The sequence below is a fragment of the Hippopotamus amphibius genome, chromosome 1 (genome assembly GCF_030028045.1).
Source record: "Hippopotamus amphibius kiboko isolate mHipAmp2 chromosome 1, mHipAmp2.hap2, whole genome shotgun sequence".
Taxonomy (NCBI): domain Eukaryota; kingdom Metazoa; phylum Chordata; class Mammalia; order Artiodactyla; family Hippopotamidae; genus Hippopotamus; species Hippopotamus amphibius.
Window position 1 is genome coordinate 17,888,237 of NC_080186.1, and position 18,760 is coordinate 17,906,996.

General features: G+C 41.6%; 1 protein-coding gene across 1 annotated transcript in view; it reads right to left on the bottom strand.

Annotated features, from left to right (window-relative positions):
• Positions 1-14,979, bottom strand: part of LUZP1 (leucine zipper protein 1) — an 88,768-nt gene extending 73,789 nt beyond the window's left edge. The window contains exon 1 of the mRNA XM_057699329.1: positions 14,881-14,979. The gene's annotated coding sequence lies outside the window, so the exon portion shown is untranslated. The remainder of the gene's footprint in view (positions 1-14,880) is intronic.
• Between the last annotated feature and the right edge of the window lie 3,781 nt (positions 14,980-18,760).

Consider the following 18,760-nt stretch of genomic DNA (forward strand, 5'->3'; position numbering starts at 1 on the left):
TTTGGTTTTTTAAGCTGACTTTACCCCATCCCCATCCACACAGACAGAATGGAAAAGAACAGATAACACCGGTTAAATGTGGGTAGCACTTCACAGATTTGAATTACTGCCTAAATCAATTATCTCAACTGACCCACACTTTATTCCTATTCTTATGAGGGCTAATCCAAAAACAGAGTAGTACAAAGAACACAAGTTTTGGACTTCCTAGGTGGCGCAGTGGTTAAGAATCTGCCTGCTAATGCAGGGGACACGGGTTCAAGCCCTGCTCTGGGAAGATTTCATGTGCCATGGAGCAACTAAGCCCATGCGCCACAATTATTAGGCCTGTGCTCTAGAGCCTGTGAGCCACAACTATTGAGCCCGTGTGCCGCAACTACTGAAGCCCACGTGCCTAGAGCCTATGCTCCACAACAAGAGAAGCCACTACAATGAGGAGCCCGCGCATCACAATGAAGAGTAGCCCCCACTCTCAACAACTAGATAAAGCCCGTGTGCAGCAACAAAGACCCAATGCAGCCAATAAATTAATTAAATAAATAAACAATTAAAAAAAAAAAAAAAAAGAACACAAGTTTTGTGTCGTGATGCTCTAAAGTCTTAACTCTACCAGTTCCCCAGGGATATTTCTTAAGCCCCTATGAGCTTCAGTTTTCTCATCTATAAAGTAGGGATAATAGTACCTATTTCATCAGGTAGTTATAAAGATTAAAGAATTACTAGATATCAGGTATCTGCTACAGAGCAGAGGCTAAAGAAATGGCAGGTAATATATTCTACTAAAACATGCTGCAATAACAGAAACTGGAAGACTATTTTAACTAATATCATTATAAATTAAACCATCCAAGGTGAACTAGCTTATTGCTACACTGCTGTTCATATATATGGGACAAATTCTGTTTTAAAAAGTCCTAAAGTAACAAATGTATTCCAAAAACTCGGTTGCACTTGATAATCTAACTAACGATGATGTTATTCATTGCGGTGTAATTTCCATAACTAAGAACTCAGTGGTTTAAAACATACTTTTTTTTTCCAAATAAGTACTACTTCCAAAATAGAGGAAATCTGTCAACTTCCAATTCAATCCCATGGCAATATAGAGACTCTCAACATATCTCAAATAAATTGAGCTGTAAAAAGACATGGATATAAGTAGTTAGCAGAGAATTCGAGGCAAAAGGCTATGTCTTGCCCCTTTTCCCAACTTCATTTAATTAATATCACAAATGCTCCTCAGTTTTACCAATCCTATAATCTTATTTTTTTTAATATTTATTTTTGGCTGTGTTGGGTCTTCGTTGTGGCACACGGGGTCTTCGTTGCAGCCCTTGGGCTCATTAGTTGTGGCTCACGTGCTCAGAAGTTGCCGGACACAGGCTTAGTTGCCCCACGGCACATGGGATCTTAGTGCCCCAACCAGGGATAGAACCCACGTTCCCTGTGTTGGAAGGCAGATTCTTTACCACTGGACCACCAGGGAAGTCCCATCAATCCTATAATCTTGAGTCATCATTTCTTTCTTTCTCTACATCATCAAGTCCTCTCTCTCCCTTCTTCAAAACTTTTCTCCAACATATCCCCCCCTCCCTTTTTTTTAACTCCCTAAATTCAGGTCTCAATAGTGTTCACACCTGAATTGCTACAACAATTCTTACTGGCCTCCTTTCTAATAATCTACACAATACCTCCTGATTAATCAGTCTATAATTCCAAGTTTATCAAGTTACGGCCCTATTTATAAACCTTCAATGATTCCCAAATACTGGCAAGATCAAGTCCAAATTCCTCAGTTTAACTTTCAAGACTGTTCATAATCTGACTGAGCATTATCTCACTAATCTTATCTCCTCCTAGTCCATAATCTAAACTCTATTACAGTAGGATCAGACAAGTATTCTCAGGTCCAATCAATAATACAAGTTTGTTCCAGTCTCAGTATCTTTGCTCTTGCTTTGCCCAGGCCTGGAAAACTATCCTTTTCCTTTCTGCCTATTCAAATCCTATCCACCCATCACTGTAAACTCTAGTCTAACTGCTCCATGAAGCCCTCACAGACCACTTCAGGCCAGACTAATCTCAGTAAACTATGATCTGTCATTTTGACATAAATTAGTAACATAACAACATACCTCCTAGAGTAGTCACCACTGTACCATAGATTTAATGGCATTTTCACTAAAAAAAGAAAAAAAAATACTAAAGTAAACTTTTCATAAGGCTAAATTACTCACTATTAAAAACTCCTTTCATCTGAGATGATGCCCTTTCATTTCTCTGTTTTAAAATGTTCCATCTTTTACAAAATGGTGGTATTAGATGAGAAGGCTGTTTTTCATTTTCATGTCCTTACTTGGAAAACAAAAACCTCTTTTGAAATATGACTGATTTTATGAAACCCAAGCTCTGGAACCACAAGTCTACATCCCCCATTTTGGCATTTATATATGGTCCAAGACTGTTACAGAACTGTTTTAAATAAAAACTAGGTACTGTTTCCCCAATAAGAATTTTAAATTCCTTAAGAACAAGGACTATATACTGCACCTCCATCTTTTTGTTTTCTCCACATTAATTAGGTCTTGGTCAAATATAAAACAAGTACTGTAAACTGAATAAAATTAACAAAATTCCTGGCTTTTCAATTTGATGTGGGGACTTCCCTGGTGGCACAGTGGCTAAGAATCTGCCTGCCAGTGCAGGATACACAGGTTCAATCCCTGGTCTGGGAAGATCCGCATGCCGAGGAGCAACTAAGCCCACATGCCACAACTACTGAGCCCACGTGCCACAACCTCTGAAGCCTATGTGCCTAGAGCCTGTGCTCCGCAACAAGAGAAGCCACTGCACTGAGAAGCCTGAGCACCACAATGAAGAGTAGCTTCCGCTTGCCACAACTAGCGAAAGCCTGCACACAGCAACAAAGACCCAACACAGCCAATAAATACATAAACAAACAAATAAATAAAAACAATTGTTGACATTTTAAACAATAATAAATAAATTTGATGTGAAACTGACCAAAAATGTAACTAAAACCTGCGTTGTTTGTCTCCTCTCCACTCCTCTTCTGTAAAGATTCTCTGCATCCAATCCCACTACTGGGCATATACCCTGAGAAAACCATAATTCAAAAAGATACATGTACCACTATGTTCACTGCAGCACTATTTACAATAGCCAGGACATGGAAGCAACCTAAATGCCCATCAACAGATGAATGGATAAAGAAGATATGGTGCATATATACAATGGAATATTACTCAGCCATAAAAAGGAATGAAACTGAGTTATTTGCAGTGAGGTGGATGGACCCAGAGTCTGTCATACAGACTGAAGTAAGCCAGAAAGAGAAAAACAAACACTGTTTGCTAATGCATATATATGGAATCTAAAAAAATGGTGCTGATGAACCCAGTGGTAGAGCAAGAATAAAGATGCAGATGTAGAGAACAGACTTGAGGACATGGCGGGGGGGGGGGGGGGGGGTCAAAGTGAGAAAGTAGCATTGACATATATACACTACCAAATGTAAAACAGATAGCTAGTGGGAAGCTGCTGCATAACACTGGGGGATCAACTCGATGATCGGTGATGACCTAGAAGGGTGGGATAGGGAGGGGGGTAGGAGGCTCAAGAGGGAGGGGATATATGTATAAACACAGCTGATTCACTTTGTTGCACAGCAGAAACTGACACAACAGTGTAAAGCAATTATACTCCAATAAAGATCTGGAAAAAAGAAAAAAAAAGATTCTCTGCATCTCCTTAGATTGTACCTACTCAGTGAATAACCACTATCTTCCAATATTTCTGCTCGGATCCCACTCCTGTCGCCTCTCTTTATGATCTGAAATTTTATCCCTCAGTTACCTTATTAATTCTCCCTGTTCCATTAACTGCCTCACTACTCACCCATCTAGTTTTCCATCATACTACTTTAAGATTCTGATAGTCTCAAATTGTCTTGGAATCTAGTCTTAAAACAAAAGTCTTACATAATCACCAGTCCTCAAGTTCCTACCAAAAAAATTAAGCATATGTTGGGACATATAATACATAATTTTATCAAATTATATTAAAACTGTCTCATATTGCACTCCAATACAGCTGTGGCAGAAAGCCTTAAAACTGGTATTCCTGATATAAACCTACCAGGGACCATTACTTTGTTACACAAACAGCCTAACTACGTAAGATCGTTTATATTCAACCAGTTTCTGCATATTCTGTAACAGTCTTCCATTTTAAAGACATTTACTATATCTTTAAGTTAATCATGACCTAAAAATGGTATTCTTTCTATCCTAAGGAACATAAGCCAATGCTGACCTCATTTACTCAGGGAATAATGGTCTTAAATGCACACAGTTCATAAAATCACCCTGTGTTCTGGTCTGAGCAATGTAATTTTCAAGAGCAAGCTCAGAGTCAAATCCCAGCTTGGCACTCATCAGTTGTGTTGACTCTGGGCAAACTGAGCTCATATCTTAAGGATTTTTCATCTATTAAATGGGGATAATTAACAGTATCTACCCCAAATGGTTGTTAAGAGGAAGATTAAATAAAGACGTAAAAGCATTTAAGTAGAATGGCTGGCACACAGTCAATAAATGTTAGGCTTTATTACTAGTCCTCAATAAGAAAGAATCCTTAGAAAAATTTTCAAGTATTGATATAAGGCTAAATGAGCTGCTTATTCACTGACATTAGATGTAAATCACTCAGATGGTCCAAACCAAATAAATTACCCCAGGTAATTAGAAAGACAGCACATTTGTGATAAAGCTGTTTCAGGGTTTAAAGAGTCAAAAATGCTTGAAACTGGATAAAAACAGAGATTTTATGTTTAGAAACAAGAAAATACTGTCATTTTTCTATCTTAACTCCTTAGCCTCTGCAGAAAGCCTATACAAATAATGCCATGGTAAGAGGGAAAGGAAAATATCTTCCACCTTTTCTTTTCCTTTTTAATATTTATTTGTTTTTGGCTGTGCTGGGTCTTAGCTGCAGCATGCGGCATCTTGTTCCCGGGCCCCCTGCATTGGGAACGATGAGTCTTACCCACTGGACCACCAGAGAAGTCCCATCTTCCACCTTTTAACTGTAATTAACTTCAAATCTGTTCTCATACAGATTTGCCTCTCAGCAAACTAAAAATGTTCCTTTTTCCCCGTTTTTAAAAACTTTCTTGGGACTTCCCTGGTGGTGCACTGGTTAAGAATGCACCTGCCAATTCAGGGAACACGGGTTGGGTTTGATCCCTCATCCAGGAAGATCCCACATGCCATGGAGCAACTAAGCCCACCCTCGCCGCAACTACTGAGACTGCGCTCTAGAGCCTGTGAGCCACAATTACTGAGCCCATGTGCCCCAACTACTGAAGCCCGTGTGCCTAGAGCCTGTGCTCCGCAACAAGAGAAGCACGTGCGTCACAAGAAAGAGTAGCCCCCACTCGCCACAACTAGAGAAAGCCCGCGCACAGCAGCAACAAAGACTCAACGCGGCCAAAATAAAAAAACTTTCTTTTTTAGATTAAAAAAAAGGACTAATTTTTAAAAGGCTACAAATAAAACCATGTTGATATTAATAGAAGATAATGCTTTCATTAGAGAGAATTTCAATTCAATCATGATACAAGTTAAACAAGTTATATTCAAGCAATTATTTTTATTTATAGAGGTTCAAAATGAGTGCTGTTATTCAAGTCATCTAGGGAACCAAGACTCACTTTTAACAATGCCGCCAAGGCTCAAAACCTTTTTGAAACTCCATTAAGAGTCTCAAAGACAAGCCTCATACACAAAAAAATCCTAGTCTCCACCTTTTAGAATTACATCTCATTTATGACCAAAAACAATGTTGATTACTCACTTCATTCACCAGACTTATCTCCAAAAGTTAAATATAACTCCCCCCAAACAATACTTATCAGGATTAAGAACATGAAATATGCTCTATAGAAAAGTTCAAAAGAAGTATACCAAATACTTCAGTTTGGAAATCTCATCAAAATAAATATACAACTACTCATTTTGGAAACTTCAAATACTTGTTTTTAAAAAGCAGTCATAGGGACTTCTCTGGTGGTCCAGTGGCTAAGACTGCAAGCTCCCAATGCAGAGGGTCCGGGTTCCATCCCTGGTCAGGGAACTAAGATCTCACATGCTGCAACTAAGACCCAGTGCAGCCAAATTAAAACAAAAACAAAAAGCAGTCATATTACCTTACAGATACCCCTCAGTGATGACTATAAAACTACACAGTAACAAAACTGGAAATCTAAAAGAACACACACCAGATCTATGTAGAGCAGCAAAATGATCCTGTGGGTAATGACTAAAATTGTTTATTTGAACAATTAAGCCATCTTGCTTCCATAAAATTTACTCCCAGAGTGCCTCTGAGGGAACAGTGTTTAATAAGGTTATTAATATTCATTCCTCTTTAAATTTTACATTTGGTTCACACCACTTTAGGTAAACTGGAATGCTCCAAAAGAAGGAACTTCAAAGTCTTTTTTTGTTCTTTTGGGTTTTGGGGGGGTTTTTTGTTTGTTTTTAAAGAGATGGATTTGGGGTAAGAGAGGAAATTAACCCAGCTTAGTTTATCTAGCCTAACACATCCGGCTCTAATCACCCTGACTATAACCTATTTATCAGAGACTTCAAAATTTGATTAATGCCCCCCCAAAGATAAAAACCTGGCATAAAATTCATGCCAAGATTTCAGCAACTGGAATTCTAAAAAGAAAACCCAACTCTGACCTCAGCAGCTTTGGGACACTGGACATGCAAGATACGTTCCTTCTCTGTGACCCAGTTCCTCATTTGTGAAATGGGGCTAAAATAATAAACAATATACCTATTTCATGGGTGTGGTGAGGATTAAATGAGATTACATGCCTGACACATGGCAGGCACTCAATAAGTATTTGTTGAATGAATGAATAAATGAATAAAATGCTTAGCATAGCACCTCACAAATAGCTATTATAACTACTGTTATAACAACCATGTGAGATCTGTACCTGGAATAAGCAGAAGTAAATAGCTAACAATATTAGTATCACTATTCCAAAATTCTATAACCAAAGTTTTTAAATAATTTTCAAAAATTATTATGGTTTGAAATAGTCTCACATGTTATATTACCAGCAGTCCCAATTTCCAGCTGCAGGGTTTCTCTTTAAGTGATGAATGGGGAGACAGAACACCCAGAAATTCTCTCTCCCTCATACTAATTAAAATTATGTAACCAAAGTTTGGGCTAAGGATAAGTCACTCAAGTATACATTTATTTACTATAAATATAAGGAAATCAAACTAGTCACTGAGAGAGTTGCTTAGCTTCATCAGAAATTAATAAAGGTAAAATTCAGCCTTTAAAAATTCTTGCATTTCTTCTACTTTGCCAGTATATAAAGAATGTTATCTGACTTTTAAACTAAATCATATTAATTTTTTAAATAACAGAATTTTTCTTCTATCCTTTGGATAAACAAAAATGCAGGCGTAAAACCAAAATAATGACTAATACTTACTATGTACTAATATTATTATCTAAGTGTTTTTATATGTTAAATTATTTAATCCTCACAACCACTCTCACCATCTTAAAGATGGAGAAATTGAGGCTTTCTGAAGCTACAGAACTGGAATTATAGAGCTTTAAATAACCTTATTTATAAGGTAAAGTGCTATTTAACCAAAATGGTCAAAGACTGAAAATGACACAAATGAGTAATAAGCTGTCAAAGAATCAGAATACAATAAACCACATTAATGAAGTTTTATTTGAATAAAATCTAATGATTCAGAAATGTACTCCAAGATCTCATGATGCCTGGAAGTCAACATTACGAACAATTCTACAGTGAATCTGTAAAGTGTAGGAGGTTGGGTTGAATATGTACTAACTTTATAATCTATTCTGAAAATTACTTTTTGTAATGAATTCCCCATAGTTTATCATTTGCCTCCTCACATTTCAAAAGAAAAGTTCTGATTACTGAAGTTTACTAGTCGTTTGAAGTATGCATTCTACCTATACTTTTATCTTGATCTAGCTGGAGTAAAAGTTAAAAAGCAAATAGGCTGATTTCATAAAATATTCCTAAGTTATTAAAGAATAAGGTAACAGTGAGAAGATTATGAAAATGTAAAAAATTACTCCGTTGTCTCAGAAACTTCCTAAATACCTCTGTCCAATGTTTCCATAAAAGCAATTAAGTTACCCTATAATCTTCTGGTATAGTTCCATCAGAAAAGTCAAAATGATCACTACTTTACAATACACAGTAGTGGGAATTTCCTAACGGTCCAGTGGTTAGGACTCCGTGCAGTCACTGCTGCGGGCCCAGGTCTGATCCCTGGTCAGGGAACCAAGATCCCACAAGCCATGAGGTCAAAAAACAAAACAAAACAAAACAAAAAAAGGAACTTAAAATACATAGTAGGCACCTCTTAAAAAATAGATTTACGTTCATCACTTGTGTTACATGTATATTAAGTTAAACCATCCCAGTTACTACTAGTTCAAATTTGCACTTAAATTGACTTAAAGTAAGTATGTACGAAATTAGTACAAACATTCTTCTACCTTTAATAAAAGAAGAATAACTACTGAGAGAGCTTACTGGCAAGTCAGAGAAAGTGGTTTTAAGCAGATTTAACTGGCTTAAATTTTTCATTGTTGATATCAAAATAAAATGTTATTCAAAAGAGTAATTCAAATGAGGTAGTACCTAGTATCTCATTTCAGTTAATAACTCCAATCTGAGAGCATTAGACAAACACTTGATTAAGCGTCATTCCAAGAAGAAACTGTGCATAGTTCTTTGCCAGTGACAGATTCCAAAGAAGCATCTGCACCAGGACTAGACTCCTATACTTTCATACCTAAGCACCTGAAGCAGCTGGGGCAATCTCAGCTTTTTGATTAAAGGAAACACTAAGCAGAATTCTAATTAAAATGTTAACCAGCCTGAGAAATTAAACTGTTACCTATACATAAGCATCATTATGATCAATCATCTAAAACAGTACTGAGCGCCTACTATGTGCAAAGCTCAGTGAAAGGAGTTGAGGGGAGTACCAGCTAAGATAAACTTAGCTTCTAATCAAGAAGCTTCTGATCAAATTAGGTAATTAAGATACAAGTTAACCAAGAACATGAGGGGTACTAGCACTAAAAGCAGCAAGATTTTTGAGAAAGTAAGAAGCTTTTGACCCAACTAAGGAGATAAGACACATGCTAGTGTGACTTAGCCAAGAATATGAGGCATATCAGCAATAAATGTAACCAAATTTTAGAGAAGAGAGACCTCCTATTGCAAAGTCAAGACAGACTTCAAAGACGGAATTGAGCTGAGCCTTGAAGGATGGAAAAAAATGAAACAACTAAACAGCATAAGAGAAGAAAAGGACAGAAGATAGTGCAAATAAAGGTGCTGAATTGGGAATGTGGTCATTAAACATTTATTAAATACCTACTACATGTCAGTCACTGTGTTAGGTACTAGGTATACACTGAACAAAGCAGATGAGTTCCCTGTTCCTGTGAAGTCTAGTAGGGAAGACAGATAATAATCAGGCATTACAATTGCAATAGGTGTTATAAAGGGAAGCAACAGACAGTAACAGGGAATAACAAGAAAGGATTAGCAAGAAAAAATGATGAAGGAAAGTATCTCTGAATCATAAGCTGAAGCTTGAAGGAGGCAGCCAGGCAAAGAGCAGGGGAGAGAGTGTTCAAGAAAGAGAGAGCCAAACATACAAAGGCCCTGAGGTAGGAGAGAACTTGTGTTTAAAAATAAATAAGCACCTAGTGTGACTGAAGCATAATGGACCATGAAACTAACATGACGGTAGGCAGAGGCCAGGTTATACAAGGCATTATATAGGCCAAGATAGAGTTTGAATTTGGATTTTACTCCAAGCCCCAAAGAAAGCCATTAAAAGTTTCTGCATACTCACATACTGTTGAATAAAAGAAGCCAGACCCCACTTTAAATATATGCAGTTTATCGTATGTCAACTGTATCTCAATAAAAGTTCTTAAAGGAAAAAAAAAAGAGCCAGACCCAAAAGAGTATATGCTGCATGATTTCATTTTTACAAAAATACAAAAACTGATCTATGCTCTTAGAAGTCAGGATGGCGATTACCCTGAGTGGGTGGAAGGGCAGCAAGAACCTGAAGGGAACTCAACAGGGGCTTCTAGGTCCTGGTAATGCTGTTTCTTGATCTGAGTATATTCAGTTTGTGAAAAAAATCATCAAGTTGTATACTTATGTGTACAACTTGTGTACAACTTTTCTACATATAAATATTATATACTTCAACTAAAAGTTGTAATAATTTTTTTAATTTTTTGTGAGTTTTTAATAACATGTGTTTTAAAAATATTCCTCTGTCCAGATAAAATGGGAACATAGGAGCACATGCAAATCTGAAGGACTTGATTGACAGATTAACCTGGTGGAAGCTTTCAGATACATATAAAATACGAGGAGCTTTTTTATAAAATAAGTCAAGCAGCCAGTGAATATAAATATCATGTTCATAAAGAATAAATGCTGGGTCTAGAAAGGGAGTTACACAATAAAGGATGGGCTATAAATTCCTTAGAATGTAAGGAGATATCTCTAGAAATTAAAAAAGGAATAGATGAAAACAGCAATGCCTAAAAAGGTTAGCAATGCTTATTATCTTTTAGCTTATACTTTAGTATGGTATTTTCAAGCTTTTCCCTGCCGCCCCAACTCCAGTACAAGTGTAATGAAACAGAAAGATCCTAAACTTGAGCATCAATCATATCTGAGCTGAAATCAATGGTCTGCCCCTCACCAGCTATGGCAGTAACTGCTCTGAGCCCAGCTCCCTTATGTATAAAGAGGACAATGACTATCTCACAGTTGTTATTTTCTCTCTATCACCACCCAAAATGTTGAGTTGGTAGACTGATATTTTAATTTAATTATCATTTCCTAATGGTACATGGAGGGCCGATAGTTGATTAGTTGATGGGTTTCCATTCTCAAGATTCATAGGTCAGAGAAGAGGATTATGTAAGAGTCAACACATAGAAATAGAATGAATAAAGAAAAACAAGACAGGGACTTCCTTGGCAGTCCAGTGGTTAAGACTCTGAGCTTCTACTGCAGGGGGAATGGGTTTGATCCCTGATTGGGGAACTAAGATCCTGCACCCTGCGTGGAGCAGTCCCCCCCCCCCAAAAAAAGAAACAAAAATGAGGAGTCAAAGATAAAAATGGGATGGCTTCTAGCAGCTCAAATACAGTGGTTCCAAGTATTTTCTAAGACAGAGACTTGAGCTAAAGCAGATTGGGACAGGTTCAGTGACCTGAGAAATTATGAGAAGGAAAAAATAATCTACGTTTTCCCCAAAAGACACAATTCCTAATATATTCCCTTTGTGGAATATTAGCTAAAACAAGTTAGAGATTAACACTAAGGATATTCTGTCATAGGTGGAAGGGCAAGGCCTTTAATCATTTTATAGCATCCCCACCCTCAAGAATTATCTGAACAACCATAATGTGTAAAGCGCTTCTTAAGTATAGCCAAAGATGTTAAGTTTTATATTACAAGAGCTACTATTTCAAACAGAAACAAAAAAACTTCAAGTTGTTAATAAGCCTTCAGGTAATTTTTATTTTTCCCACAGTGTATCCCTTATCCTAAAAAGTAATGGAAACCTGGTTCCTCACGAATTTATCTTTCCGCTGATCTGACAAGTGTCCCCACCTCTACCTCTTACTCTTCTCATGCACCTCACCATGAAATACCTAAGGTTTCCCTGTTTCCTACAGAGTTGACACACTGACTCTAGCATTCACTCTGATCTCACCAGGATTGATTCTGAACTTAGAAACCTCACAACATTCCCAACAATCACTCTGCTAACCAATATCTATGAGATAAAACACAGCTTAAACAAATGAAGGCAGTCATGGTGATTACACAACTGTAAGCATTTGTCAAAGCTCACTGAACTGTACACTTCAAATTGGTGAATCTTATCGTATGTAAATTATACCTCAATAAAGCTGGGTTTTTTTTAAAGAGAATGCACGCATTCATTCATCCAGCAAATATTTACTGAGCATCTATTATGTGCATCAAAGTTTATACCAAATCTTTCAGCTTGACTATCTGGGTCCTACCTGTGTGTAATGTGTGTGCTCTACTCATAAACTAACACTGTCCCAAAAAGCCATGTTCCATGAAAAATGGTTCCATTTCTGATTAGGAATGTCACCTTAATGATGGCCTCTACAACAGAAGGATCATTAGCTATCCATCATCTTCCATTACATAAATGAAATCTATGCTCTTTATTTTAATACAAATGCTTCCATTGTAAGAAAAACATTAAGTACCTACTGCACACAGAACATACTACTACCACAGCCTTATATGTCTGTCTTTCTATCAAAAAAATTAGACTATCTCAAAAGCTTACTGACAACACTGTTGGAAGAAAAAGTAATATTATTGGGGAACAGACTTAATTGACTCATTCTAGGATCCATAGTGACCCAGTGGCTGAGTCAAAGGCCTGGAAACTAGGCCTCCTGGCTCCCAACCCAATACGCATAGTGGACCTTAGAAAGACTTGGGTTTGAATCCCAGCTCCACCTCTTACCAGCTGTATGCATACATGCAGGAAAGTCACCCTCAGTTTGCTCATCTGTGAAACAGGGATGCCAACTACCACCTCACAGCACTGTTGTGAAGACTATATGAGATCTATACCACCTAGCACAATTACTGGGCACAGAGTAGGCAACTCAACAGTATTAGTTCTCTTTCTTGGTCTTAAATTATCTAAGAGAAAGAAAATATCTGTGATCAAAGCTAATTCACAATCCCTATTGGTAATCACAGGACAACAATGAACGTGTATTTGCTGCCTTGCTTATACTCTAGATCAACTCCCTTCCCTCCCACCATTTCCAGTTCTTCAAACTTCAGTTACTATGTTTAGAAGTGATTTAATTTTAGAAACCTGGAAAATTCTTCTGAGTAAATTGAGCAAAACCTTCATCTGCCCCAAGGGGAATTCTGAGCAAAATAATTATTTCTAATAAGAAAAGAATTTTTTTCTGTTGGGGTTATTCACTTTAACCACATGAATGCCACCAAAGCAGCACACAAAGTAACAGAAAACCATCTGGAACATACTGTACAGATTCTCCGAAAGGAAACATCCCCCTAAAATCCAAACACCTCCCTCCCTAAATCTTAGGTAGTAAAATCTTAATAGGTGATCTGAATTGCCCCCCGCTCTGACACCAGTCCAACTCCTTAGGCCAGAACTGCAGCAGTTTGTAAAACGCCCTGAACAAACCCCACCTCTCAAAATATCCCCAAAAGGCAGGGAGGTCCAGAGAGTATTTTCTCCTTAATAGACAGATAAAGCAATTCCTTCCCCAAGGTCATTCAAGTCAGTGAAGGTGCGACGGAGAATCTGCAGTCTCTGGTTTTCTGGAGGTCACACTGCAGGGAATTTTTTTCGTTTTTTTTTTTTTTTTTTCGGGAAGGGGGGGCTGCCTATTCTCTTCCCCTCTCCCACCCTCAAGTGTGAGCACTGGTCTCGGCATTTCCGAAACAAGCCACAACAAGCTCTGCAGTGTTAGGAAAGGGGCTGACGCGATGAAGAAACAGATGCTCCAAAGCAAGATGGTCTTTCTCGGCTCGCAGAGCCTCCTCCAAGGTTATTAACAGAAACCGCAGGCACCCCAGGGAGCTCTACACCGGGATCCGAACCCCTAGCCCTGCCGCCCCGGGACCCCGGGTTCCCTTCAGCAGCCCTCGCAGCCCAAGGCCACCGGCCCCAGAAACGGCACTTCATTCCAGCGCTCCGGGAAGCCATGGCTCCTTCCCGGCCCGGGCAGGGGTGGGGGTGCGCAGGGAGGCGGGCCGCGCGCGCTGCGGAAAGTTCACCGCGGCGGCGGCGGCGGCGGGCGGCCCCGGCCCGGCTCGCCCGCGTCCCCCAGCAGATTCCACCATTAATTAGTCCTGAGGACTGTCTACTGGCAACTTAAACAAAGCGAATGCCTCGAATTCCTTCCCGGCCCAGCGGTCTGGCTGCGAGACCAGCATCGGCCGGGACGCGGGACGCGGGCCGGCGCTGCGGGCGGACAGCTGCGGCGGCCGCGGCGGGCCCCCTCCTCGCGCAGCCCGCGCCCCCGCCGCCGGGCCCCGCAGCCCGGCCCGCACGCCGGCCCGAGCGCTCCCAAACCTCCCTCCTCTCCTCCTCCTCCTCCTCCTCCTCCTCGGGAGCTCCCGGGCTCTTCCTGTAAGATCACTTCCTTCCTCCCCGGGTGCCCGCGGGCCCCGCCGCAGCCCCCTCCCCGGCGGCCCCGGCCCCCCGCCCGGCCGCGCCGCTCCCCGCCCCCACCGGGCCCGCGCCCCGCGCGCCTCCCCACCCCCCAACTCCCAAACTCGACCCTAAAACTCTCCTCCGCCCCCCCCCCCAAGACGTCCCCTCAGCTCTTGGCCCCAAACATTCCTCCTCAGATTCTCGCTCCCACCAAGAAGTCTCTCAGAAGCGTCCCTCCCCCTCCAAAGGAAAAGTCTCCAACTCCAAAAGAATTCTCAAGGTCTCGCTCCCGAAATCTCCCCTTCCGAGCTCTTTCCCCGAAATTCTGCTCAAACTTTACCCCCACCTCAACTCCATACCCCCCTCAGCCCTCGCCGGGGTGCGCCCGCCGGTTCCGCCCGGTCACCCCTGGGTGCCCCGACCCCGTGGCGGGGCAGGCCACCTCCTGCGAGTGCTCTCCTCTCTTCGCGCGCCCTCCCGGCCTCCCGCGCCGCGCTCCCGCCACTTCCCCGCGCCACTGCCTCACCTCGGCCGCTCCGGCCCGCGCTCCCGCCCGCTAAGGGCTCCGGCGCTCAGCTCCCTGCGGCCGGCGCCTCCTCCTGCTCCCGGGACTGACAATGAGAGGCGGGGCCGTGTGGTGACGTCAGCGCCCTGGAAGGCGGGGTCTTTTGTGAGGGGCGGAGCTGATCGGCAGTCCCGCCCCCTTTGTCTTTTTCCCCCTTCCCAGGACTCGGACTTCTCCAAGTTTTTATCGCCTGTCTAGCTAGGTGCCCAGGGCCTGTGCTAGGCGCGGTGGAAAAGCGAAATGGAAGGCAAGACGTCCTGCTTTCAACAGGGGCACTCTCAGGGGATTGTGGGATTAAATGAGATAATCCATGTAAAGGTGTTTAGCCCAGGGCCTGGTATGGAGTAATCTCTCAACAAATACTATTTCTATTACTCAGCAAAGTGTGGAGAAGGAACTCGGCTTGAACTCAGCAGGCACGGGTTCCAGTCCCCAGCTCTGCTATTAATTCCTTGTGTGATCCTACACAAGTCCTTTGCCACCTATGTTCCCTCCTTTTGTCATCTTTAAAATGGGAAGGGGCAATGACCAGATGATCTCAAAGGGCCCTCCAATAATTCTGTGGTTTCCCTGTGGACCTACTATGTGCAAGGTACCTAGGGCCCAGAGAAGTGGGGAGGGGGGCCTTTGAAGAGAGTCCAAGACCCAGACCCAGCATGGTACAGCTCTAGATGCTCTCCCTGCAGATGCCCTCCCACATACTGGCACAGAGTTGCATTCACAAGCCAGGACACAGATGCACTGAGGGCTGCTTCCTCTCTGACTGCAGCAGCATAGCTGGTCTCTTGAGACATCTCTTGTGTAAGCTCCTTATTGACTATGGAATAAAAGCCAAATGTCTGGCCTGGTCTGATCTCTTCCTACCTTTACACACACACACACACACACACACACACACACACACAAAGTTTATCCAGACTTCCCCTAGCACACCCACTGCTTTCCCACATCTGCCCATTGTTCATGCTCTTCCCTTGCTGTCTCATCTCAGTTTACAACTCCTCCTAGTTTCCCCCAGCCAGAAGCTGACTCTCCCTGCTCTGAATACCCATGGTATTGTGTTAACTCTCATGCGGACATGAACACATTTTAACCTGTGTCAAACTGACCTCCCCTTTGTTTCTTAGCGCTTCCTCACTTGCTTGAGGTCAGAACCCACACTTGTTTGTGGCGCTCAGGTTCTAATGCCAGAAAACTCTGGGATTATATACCCATGTTCTGGCCTGTACTAGCTCTCTTTGAACCTCACTCTCCTCATCTGTAAAATGGGCATACTAATAGTCTTGTGGTGTTTGTTTTTAAATTACATAAGACACTGTGTGGAAAGCACCAGGCACAGTGTTCTACAAATGATGTAGCTGTCATTCTTATTTTCATTCTTCTTCTTCTTATTATCATCAATATTATTTCTAGTTCCTAACACCAGATAGCATCCCTAGTGATAATACATCTAATCATTTCATAGTGGAAGGCTTTGAGGTGCTGAGAGAGGAAGAGGCTCACTGAAAGGGGCCCTGCAGAGCACTGCCATTAGAATAGAAACTCCAGTTTCTAGAGCCTAGGTGGATTCTGCAGAGTCACAGCTGATACCCCAGGGTGTCTCTGTCACTCAGCACCCCTCCAGGTTGGGGACACCATTGAGTTTTCATCCTTTGCAGCAGAGCTGACACGATTCTCCCTCATGCCTCTCACTTCTCATTTTCCTTACAGAGAGATGGATCTGGGTTAAACTGCCTTTGGCACCTCTGCAGTCTTCTAGCAGAGCTGCAGCAAGACACTGGGCGTTTCTAGAGTGCTGGCCTGTGGGAAGAGGGAAAGGGCTTTGGGGTTCTGATTAATTTCCTGCAAGGCGGACAGGCAAATGGCTGTTCTGAATTGCCTGGGCTGGTCCTCAAGGGCCCCTAACAACTTGCAGCTTATTTTTAGAATAAGATTCAAAAATGCCACTTCCCATGAAAGGAAGGCATGGCCACAGGATTTCTGCAGGCAAAAAAAAAAAGGTGAGGGGGGGGCCTTTACTGAATCCCTCCTATGTGCTGGGTCCAAGCACTGCAGACACTTGGAAGAGAGAACCCAGGACATACAGGAGAGGTTCTGAAGACAGAACTTTCTCTCTGGAACCCATGACAGCATCAGTCACTTATTCATTCATTCAGAGCAAAAGCTTTGGCACAGGACAGATCAGGATTCAAATCTCAGCTCCATTACTCACCAGTTGTGTGACCTTGGGCTTTCAAGTCTCTGCACCTCAGTTTCTTATCTTAAAAATGGGAATAATAATGGTACTTATTTCATTCAGTGGCTATGAAGATCAAATGAAATAACATGTGAAAGAGCTTAGTTCAGAGCCTGGCACCTAGTTTATGCCAGGATATGGTGGCTGCTGTTACTATTCCAACATGCCCTCCCAGTAAGGCCTCTCATGTGCTGCCCTCTGGATGGGAGGTAATAGTCCCAACCATAAGAAGCTCATTTGGTAAAAGGAATGGAGTAGATTTTCACGAATAGACAAGAAAAGGTGTCTACTGGGTATTGTTAAATAAAAAAAGAGTTAAGAGTAAGTTGCAGAATTACAAGTGTAGTAGGATACCATAATTATAACATATGCTTAGCATATGCATTACAAAATGGAGAATATAGAAAACTAAATAGGAGGGCTTCACCTTTTTTCCTTTATTTTTGCCTTGCTTTTCTTTGCGTGTATGCATGTGTGTATGTATAGCAGGAATTTTCGAAAAAGACTCTGCTGAATGCTAAGAGGGAAGAAAGAGGATGAAGACATAGCTACCAGGTATATAAGCAATGGGCATCTGAACCAATTGTTTACATGCCATAGAAAATTCTTCATGGCATTCCAGGGAAAGCCCCAGCCCAGACAATTCTCACCTTCTCTGGTCTCCCCAGCCCTTAGCTGAACTTGAACTTTCAATGCTATAGCCAGAGGCAAGACTCTGAACAGAACTCCCAGGAACCAGGGCAAGGCCAGTAGAAGAGACTTTTAAACAGGAAGAATTTTTTTTTGCTCCCTGTCCTATGCCCCATCGCCACCTCCCAAGGGATAACAATCTGACCGAATCTTGTGGCTACAGTGCCTAAACCTGCCTGCGCTTTAATTCCTCCTTATTACATCTTTCTGCAATTTAAAGTTTTTACGAGAAGGATATATTACTTGGTCATCAGAAAAAAGGCAGTAAAGATGTGTGTAAAAAGAAAACTAACCAAGCTGGCATTGGTTCACTTTTGTTGGTCTGCAAACAATAAATTGGAACAATGTGGTTGAGGCCAATGCTTAAGTCTCACAGGAATCACAGAACGTATGAGTGGGAAGGGATAGAATCACCCTCAATTTCTCCTACCACCCCAAATGGCATAATTTTAAGTCCCCTCACATTTCAGACCACCCACCAAGACATGTATTTCATTCATTCACTCAGCAAACACTTATGGATCCTTTTCTGTAAGCCAAGCATCATAGGACTTCCTTGGTGGCACAGTGATTAAGAATCCACCTGCCAATGCAGGGGACATGGGTTCGATTCTTGGTCCATGAAGATCCCACATGCCACGGAGCAACAAAGCCCGTGAGCCACAACTACTAAGTCTACACTCTAGAGCCCGAGAGCCACAACTACTGAGCCTGTGTGCTGCAACTACTAAAGGCTGTGCACCTAGAGCCCATGCTCTGCCACAAGAGAAGCCACCACACTGAGAAGCTTGAACACCACAATGAAGAGTAGCCCCTGCTCGCCACAACTAGAGAAAGCCATTGTGCAGCAACAAAGACCCAATGCAGCCAAAAAGAAAAAAGTATCACACAGGTTATGAAAGTCATTATTCCTTG